We start from the raw sequence: 9,357 nt of genomic DNA on the forward strand, positions 1-9,357 counted from the left end.
GAGGTTCAAAGCAAATTCAAATGATTAAGGACTTCCCTGGTGGTGCAGTGGTTAAGAATCCATCTGCCAACGTAGGGGACACAGGTTCAAGCCCTGGTCCAGGAAGATCCCACATGCCGTGGAGCAACTAAGCCCATGCGCCACAACTACTGAGCCTGCGCTCTAGAGCCCGCGAGCCACAACTACTGAGGCCATGCGCCACAACGACTGAACCCCTCGCGCCTAGAGCCCATGCTCTGCAACAAGAGAAGCCACCACAACAAAGAGTAGCCCCTGCTCGCCACAACTAGAGAAAGCCCGGGTGCAGCAACGAAGACCCAATGCAGCCAAAAATAAAATAAATATTTTAAAAAATCAGAAAGAAAATTCAAATGATTACTAAAGGTCTGGAAAATAAGAATATACTAAGAAGATAACTAGTTTATCAACCTTGGTACTATTAACACTGGAGGATAATTGTTTGGAGGGCTGTGTGCATGTGTGTCCATGTGTGTCCGTGTGTGTGTGTGTGTGTGTGTGTGTAGAACCACCCTGCGCATTGTAGGGTGTTTAGAGCATCCCTGCCCTCTACCCACTAGACGCCAGTAGCATTTGCCCTCCAGTTGTGACAACCAAAAAAGGCTGCACACGTTGCCAAATGTCCCCTGGGGATAAAATCACCCCAGTTGAGAATGACTGGGTTAAAGGTTAAAGATATTCAGCACAGTGGGGGAGAGAAATTAGGAGTTTGGGATTAACATGTATATATAGAATAGATAGACAACAAGGACCTACTGTATAGCACAGGGAACCATATTCAATATCTTATAACAACCTATAATGGAAAAGAATCTGAAAAAGACTATTATGTATATATACAATTGAAAATATATACAATTGAAAAACTATATATATACATCTATATATAAAACAGAATCACTTTGCTGGATACCTGAAACCAACATAACATTGTAAATTAACTCTACTTCCATTTAAAAATGGTTTTTAAAAAAGAAATCATAAAGAAGATGTTCAGCACAAAACAGAGCTTTTAATACAGGGTTCAAATACACGAAGGGGGCTCACACTGACGACAGCCAGTAGCTTTCTAATTCCACTGAGGACAGAGGAATTTCAACCCAACGGATTTGGATAAAACATAGTTGATTAACTTCTTGTGAGGCTTGTTACGTAACTACATGGGTTACTGAAAAGGACTGGAATTCCCTCCTTTGCCCATCTTTTTAAAAAAATTAATTAATTATTTATTTATTTTGGCTGCGTTGGGTCTTAGTCGCTGCGCGCGGGCTTTCTCTAGTTGCGGTGAGCGGGGGCCACTCTTCGTTGCAGTACAAGGGCTTCTCTTCGCAGTGGCTTCTCTTGTTGGGGAGCATGGGCTCTAGGCGCGAGGGATTCAGTAGTTGTGGTGTGTGGCCTCAGTAGTTGTGGCTCACGGGCTATAGAGCGCAGGCTCAGTAGTTGTGGCGCCCGGGCTTAGTTGCTCCGCGGCATGTGGGATCTTCCTGGACCAGGGATTGAACCCATGTCCCCTGCACTGGCAGGTGGATTCTTAACTGCTATACCACCAGGGAAGTCCCTGCCCATCTTTAAGATGAGATAAACCCTTTGTTTCTAAGGTAACTCTGATGCGGTCGTTCGTTAGAGAAGATGTGACAGAACACCTTTGCATTCCCCTCTGCCCGCGCGTCCCTTAATCTCGCACAAGGCAGGAGCCTTGCAGGGTTCACGTGCCTGTTACCAGCACCACCCTGTCGGTCAAACGGGCCTTTGCCAAACAGACAATGTGAAGTATGAGTGTTGTTATTATTTTGACCTTATTAGGAAGAATAGAGGAATCCATAAAAGCGTCCTTCAGTGTTTTCTTTTGAAGATACATCTTAAAGGGCTTGGAAGAAGTCTATCAGTTCTAAGTTCCACTCGGTATTATATTACCCTGAATTATTTATTCAGTGTAAGTGGTAAGAAGAAGTATTGTTGGCGTCTTTTAAGAACCACAGGGTGAGAACAAGAGGTCTGTGTAAAAGGAGAGTTTGACTTCCTAGAAAAGAAGCTGTTAGAAAGAGGAAGGAACGGCTTGATGCCTTTTAAACTTATTTATATTCCCACGTCGTTCCAGAAAGATTTCAGGCTGAATTGTTGATAATGACGGAATTTTCAAGCTCTTAAATCTACAGTAATATTCGTTACCGAGCAACGTGTGGCAAAGAATTCTTGCAGCCTGTGATCAGGCTAGGGCTTCAGATTCTGGCTGCACAGTGCAGAACAATGACGCTTTGTATATCTCTGCTATATAACAGTTCATTCATGCGAATAGATGAACTAGTCAGATATCTTACTTGGTTTTTAATTATCTTATTTAATTATTTTAATTGTTTATTGTGTTATTTTCCATGTAGGAGAGTTAGGAATAATCTCAAATGTATCAGTTAGGATTTTTTTTCTATTGCAAGTTACAGAAAACCCACTACAAACTGGTGTAAGGAGAAAAACAAAACAGGGATGGAGAAGAGGATTTCCTGGATCTCGTGGCTAAGAAGCCCCAGTGGAGAGCAGACGCGAAACGTGGCTGGATCCTGGGCTAAAAAAAAAGTTCTTTCATTGTCATATGCTCCACATGGCAAGATGGCAGCAGAATTAAAGGAACCTGCTTTTCTAGTAGCTGGAATGAGTCACGTGCCAATCCCGACCCAGTCACGCTCGTCTAGGGACTGTGGGGTTCTGAGAGGTTTGGCTAGGTCACAAGTCACCCCCAGACTCCCCCTCAACCAGATGGACAGAGAGGAAGACTAGATGCCCAAACAAAACCCGGAATTGTGACTGGAGGTGGACTGAACGGGTGTTAGCCAGCCAAGAACAAACGTCTTTCACACACGTTCCTTGTATTTGAATATTTCAGTGAAGCTCTCAGTTTAGGACGGTTACGCTGCAGTCTGTGCTCCCTGCTTGTCTGGTGTGAAACTCCTCGGATTCAAGCTTTGTTCAGCAGTCAAAGCGGAGTCCCAACGGCCAGCGTCAACTGCCAGGCTAGTTGTTCCAAAGCGTCGGGTGCCGGGCTGTGAGTGCGTCCGTATGGTGAGCTAAGAGCGTTCCTTTAGATGAGGACTTTGTTTTTTGTTTGTTTGTTTAATTTTTATTGTATATTGAAGCATAGGTGATTAACAATGTTGTGTTAGTAAGACCAATATACGATATCGATATGCGGAATCTAAAAAGAAAGATGCTACAAATGAACTTGTTTACAAAACAGGAAGAGACTCACAGACTTAGAGAATGAATTTAAGGACTTGCCTTGTAACATCACGGAAACCTTCGCTGGCACAGAGTAGCTGCTGGAGACGAGAGGCCCTGGGGCAGCACCTGCCCACCTCCAGGCAGACCCCCCAGAGTCGGACACTGAAGGCTCTTGGCTGGAGGACCCGACCAGACACTGTGGAATGTCCAGGCGCTGCCCGAGGCCCTGTCCCAGCCGAGGGCGAGTCCCACTCACAGACGTCCTGAAACCATCACCAACCAGGGACCCTGCTGGCGCTGAGCTGCCTCCTCCCGGACTTCACCTTGGCGAGGTCGGTACCCCTTCTGTGTTCTCCCTACTCTTACTAAGCTGTGCTGTGTGCTCACCACGTGCACTAAATTCTATGATTCCTGAACTGAATACTGGCTCCGTTCTGTGTGTCTCCACTCCCGTGACCCTTACGCAGCCTCACCGCTGGGCCTGGTGACAAAACCAGGACACACTGTCATTATGCTATGTGGTCGCATAGATTCTATTTAGAGTTATCGTGGCAGAAATGCCAAGAGCCCCCCACGCTGCCTCTTCCCTCCTTCCAGAGCAGGGAAAGTTTTACCCCGGCGCCTGGGTTGCCAGACACACACTACCTCCCCCAGCTCCCTGACAGCAGGTGCAGCCACGTGGCAACGCTCCAGCCAATGAGATGTGACGACAAGTGATGTGTACAGTCGCTAGGTCTTGTCCTAAAAGTGAGTGTGGGTGAGGCTACCCTTTTCTAATAACATACATATATATTTTAATATAATATACATGTAATTTCTTATATATAATTTATACCTCATTATTTATTATATTTTAAAAAATATATAAACCTGTATTACCAATATTTCAAAGAGCAAGCAATGTTTACCCTGGGGAAGAGAAAACTTAAGAGAGTGGTTTTAAAACCACTTTTAGGGACTTCCCTGGTGGTCCAGTGGTTAAGACTTCGCCTTCCAACGCAGGGGCTGTGGGTTCGATCCCACACCCCCTGCACTGCGGGAGCTAAGCTCCCACATGCCTTGTGGCCAAAAAACCAAAACATAAAACAGAAGCAATATTGTAACAAATTCAATAAAGACTTTTAAAAATGGTCCATGTCAAAACCAAAAAATCTTTAAAAAAATAAAATAAAACCATTTTTAAAGATTTTAGTGTATGTTCTTGTTTTCTAACCACTGAAATAAATTTCTAACCTCAACAGAGCATCACGGCATCTAAGGAAAAGCCCCCAACTGCTAACCTTGGCTGTTCCAAGGAGCTGGTATTGTCCAATAGGATGGCTGTCCCCTCACATTCCCGAGACTCCAGGTAGGAATCACTGACTCGGGGCGGGGATGAGAACACTGTCTCTAAGCCTCGAAATGCTGTCCTGGGAAATGGGGAAGACTGGTTCCTGGTGAGGCAACAGTGAAGCTTCATGAAATGTGGCTGAGATTTCCTGCCATTGGAGGTGTTTATAGAGAGTGGATGGTCACCTACCAGGGATGCTGTCGAAGGACCTCACACCTTGCCTTTCCACCTTCACTTGGATTTCACCTTAATTTGAAAAGCGAGCCCGTGGCGTATGGCCCTGGGAGACCAGGAGACAGTCTTGCTGCTTTGGAGTCAAAACCGCACCAAAGGGCTTCACTGGTTGGTTTGAAATATTTGGTCTTCTAAACTCTCGTTCATTCCTATGAAGACATACAGAAAAAAAAAAATTCCAAAGACAAAACACACAAGAAATCAGAACATCACCAGCTTCGCCAGGCCTGCTCCAACCCCCTTGACCAGCGTATCACTTGCAATGGACTCTGAAGAATCAAACGTGTAAAGACCAGGGAGCTCAGTACCCTCATGAAGTCGGTGGCTTTTAGAAAAATCATCACCTTCGAGCTGTAGATGTTTCACTGACGCCCGCCCTTGGGAAACTAGCTCATGAACTCAGCAAAGTCTGAGAGTCTGTGACTGATGAGGTTTAATGTGCTGACTTGTAAAGGGTGTGAGCTCTGGACAAGAAGGGTGAACTAAAAGGCACACCTCTTTAATTACAGGATTTAAGCCAAGAAAAGGCAAAGACAGTGGGTGGGGTTTGTGACCCTGTCTCTGCCTTTAGTAGAGAAAGCCTTCTGGGTAGCTCTTGAATTTTTTTCTTTCTTAACGACCAGTTTGTTTAAGAGCCAAATAAGGGTCACGTGTTACATTCAGTTTCTATGTCTCTTCTAAGCCATGGGTTCCTCCTCTGTTTCAGTCAGGCTCACTTCCTTTCTTTTCCTGGAAATGTATTTGTCATTTTTTCCTGTAAGTTTTTCCACAGTCTGAACCTTGCTAATTGCATGCCACTGACGTTGTTTAAAAGCCTCCTCTGTCTCTTATATTTTCTGTAATTCATACATCTAGAGGCTCAATCAGATTTAGGTTCAATTTCTTTGGCATGGACACTGTGTAAGTGGTTTTGCGTGCTTCCATCGGGAAGCACGGAATATCTGTCTGTTTCTGTGACGCTGGGATTGTTCAGCGGGCTCAGGCCCTGCCAGGCTGACTCATAACACTGTCAAGTTCTGTCCTTTTTTCACCTAATGCTTTTAGCAGCCGTTGGTGATCTTTGCTTACACCCGCTCTTTCACTGGAGGCTGCAGCCCTGTGATATTTCTGGATCTAATGAGGCCTGCTTCGCTTCTTAGCTGGAATCTCTCTACAAAGGGAAACCGTTTCATCAACGAGTGGTTACCCTCAGGTACAGTTTGTACAGGAAGGCCAGACAAGTGTTTGATTCTTTCTTTTCATTTATAAGTTGTTAGAATGATAGGTTGGGTCCTGAAAGAAAACTATGACTATTTCTTCTACTCACAAAACTTCTGAGGCCAGATGTGTGGGATGCTCTGTCCCATTAAGCAATTCTGACACTAACTACCCGAAGTTAGTGCAGACGGGCTAGAGGCACAGTCCCTCAAGACCATCCCCAACTTGAGATGCTAGTTGCAAATCCCGGGTACCTGTACTTCTGACCAACCAGCTAGAAATCGGAGATCCCCACAACCCTCACCTCAGCTTGATCATTTGCTCACAGAAGTTGGGAAAGCACTTACTATCACCCATTTATTACAAAGGACACAACTCAGGAACAACCAAAGGGACAAGATGCACAGGTATGGGGGGAGGGGTGGGGCATCCATGCCCACCACTCCCAGGACTTTGACGTGTTCACCAGCCCAGATGCTCTCCAAAACCTGTTGTGTAGGGTTTTTACGGAGGCTTCATTTCTTAGGCGTCATCGATTAAATCATTGGCCATTGGTGATTAAGTCCATCTCCAGCCCCTCGCCCCTCCCCCGAGGTCAGTGGGTGGGGCTGAAAGGTCTGACCCTCTAATCAACCCAGCCTCCCCTCAGTCCCATCCTTAGGGTCTTTTCTAAGTCACCTCATTAACACAAACTCAGGTGTGGTTATAAATAAGCAAGGAGGCCTCATTTTACCCGATCGCTCAAGAAATTCCAAGCGTTTCAGGAGCTCTGTGCCAGGAAGCCCGTGTAGACACCAAACACATATTTCTTATTATGTCACATTTCCCTGGCGTCCTCTGTGGGTGACTCATGGTTCCTTCTTTTCTTCTTTTTTTTTTGTCATTATGAAATCTATCTACATAAAAGATAAACATAAGAAAGGCTAAGCAAAATGATTTATTACATTCATTTTCCAATTTTTTACGTTGTAAAAGGAAATCGATTCCACATCCTACCGTATAACATATTTAAGCTACTACGGTGTCTTAATCTGTTCCAGATGCTCTACCGAAGTACCACAGACTGTCATTCTGTAAACAAAATTTATTCCTCATAATTCTGGAGGCTGGGAAGTCCAAGGTCAACACCGTGCCAGCAATTCGGTGTCTGGCGAGGGTCCAGTTCCTCATTCATAGACGGTGCCTTCTCACCGTGTCCTCACGCGATGGAAGGGGCGAGGAAGCTCTGTGGGGTCTCTTTTATGAGAACACTAATCCCACTCATGAGGGCTCCACCTTTATGACCTAAGCATCTCCTCAAAGTCTCACCTCCTAAGACTATCACGTTGGGAGTTAAGATTTCAACAGATCAATTTTGGGACGACACAAACATTCAGATTATAGCATATGGGTTTTTTTTAAAGTAATTGAAAGGTAAACTAAATACTGATATTTTTACTCACAAGATGAAAATTATCATTATAGACATACAAATCGATACGTGGCTATTTACAGACAGCAAGTGAGGTAAAGTCGCAGCAGCCATATTCATAGGGAAATCTTACTTGATTTAGGACATGTAGCATCTTCACATTTCTCAAAGTTGAACCCTAATCCAGAAATATTGGTAACGCTTTTTAGGAATAATCCAAGTGGCACACTTATCTCAATCTATTACCTTTCAGAGAAACAAGCTAACCAAGCTTGTGGTACAAGCTTTTGTATGACCCACTCTTATAAAAGGGAGATACTGGGACTTCCCTAGTGGTGCAGTGGATAAGAATCTGCCTGCCAATGCAGGGGACACGGGTTCAATCTCTGCTCCGGGAAGACCCCGCAGGCCACGGAGCAACTAAGCCCGTGGGCCACAACTACTGAGCCTGCGCTCTAGAGCCCGCGAGCCACAACTACTGAGCCCTCGTGCCACAACTACTGAAGCCCACATGCCTAGAGCCCATGCTCCGCAACAAGAGAAGCCACCACAGTGAGAAGCCCCAATGAGGCAATGAAGAGTAGCCCCCGCTCGCCACAACTAGAGAAAGTCCGTGCACAGCAACGAAGACCCAACGCAGCCAAAATTTAATAAATAAATAAAATTTTAAAAATAAATAAAAAGGAGATACTCTAGGTGTAGGAACGAGAATGTTTAAGGTGGAGAATATTAGGGGCCAGGAACTCCCTTTGGTTGTTATCTTACCCAATGAGAATCTGCAAACAGCTCCTGTTAGCAGCTCTCTCTACTCTGAGAGCCACCAATTACCTTAAACTGGAAAATAAATTCTTATCGTTTAGTTGGTAACTTGGTAGATTATTACATCCTTGTAAATCATTCAAATATTTTTGATGTGCCAAGGCTTACAGAGGTGTTGGTGACAAAAAGGGGAAAATTCAGGGTCTCTACCCTCAAGGAATTACAGCAGGTGAGGCAGACAGGAGACAGGCAATCTTAGCAAAGGGCTCTGATAAAGCCTCAGTGTGATTCTTTTTCCTCCAAAATAAGAATTACACAATAATCCTGAGTGGAACCGTGTATATTGTACTTGACAGCGTTTCTCCGACGCGCCACCCTCTGGTCTTTTGCTTAAGCAAAGTCTCCAAGGGGTAAACACACAACTGCATCCTCCGCTCTTTGACACAAATCTGGGCTGTTATGTAGCAAACACTTCTGACAGCGGGTTCTAGCCCAGCTGCGGGTCTGCCTGCATCGCCATATAAGGGCTTTCCCTTTTCCACCTTAGAATTCAGGGGCAGGTCACGACTGCAAAGATGTAAACGTTTACGTAAGTGGTCACTGAAAAACCAGCGTTGGTTTCCAAGCTTTTTTCCATTTTTTTTTTAAGCTCCAGACCAAGTATTTAAATGAAATCACCCGTTGGTAGAAAACTGAAGGCTGCTACCCACATTCCCAATTTCCAGGCGCCTCTGCAGAACTCCGGCTGTTTCTCAGAACACTGACTTCAAGGATAAAAATGCAAAAACATAAGCAAAAACCTTCAACTTGAAATTTCTTGCAAAGGCTTATGTTCATGCTCTTTAAGAACATATATCTTCTTGCTTCACATAATAATAATAATTTCTATTTTATACTGCTTTTAACTTTCGGAAGTGTTTTTCTATGAATTATAGCAGATTTTGTGGTCTGGTCCCCCCTCCCCCTTTTTAATGTAGTTATTTCTAATTTCATGGCCTATGTCTAAGAAGGAAATTTGATATTATTACCTATTCATGGATTTTTCTCACTGTTTAAGCAATGTAGCCTTTTGACTGAGTAGATCTCTTTTAAGCAAGTATGACTTGAAAGTTATTTTCCTTAAGCCCAGTTATCATCTGATACTGATTGCTCCACCCACCTGCAAAAAAGAATTAATCAACATATTAACATATGC

At 44.3% G+C, this 9,357-nt stretch overlaps 1 long non-coding RNA gene across 1 annotated transcript; it reads right to left on the minus strand.

Moving 5' to 3' along the window:
* Positions 1-3,306: 3,306 nt before the first annotated feature.
* On the minus strand, positions 3,307-6,742 carry LOC309833171. The gene is made up of 3 exons (XR_014297729.1): positions 6,726-6,742; positions 4,751-4,944; positions 3,307-3,712 (listed from the first exon to the last, which is right to left on the minus strand). It is a non-coding gene; the product is annotated as an uncharacterized lncRNA (long non-coding RNA).
* Between the last annotated feature and the right edge of the window lie 2,615 nt (positions 6,743-9,357).

Source organism: Grampus griseus (assembly GCF_964374135.1).
Source record: "Grampus griseus genome assembly, chromosome: 1".
NCBI classification, from domain to species: Eukaryota; Metazoa; Chordata; class Mammalia; order Artiodactyla; family Delphinidae; genus Grampus; species Grampus griseus.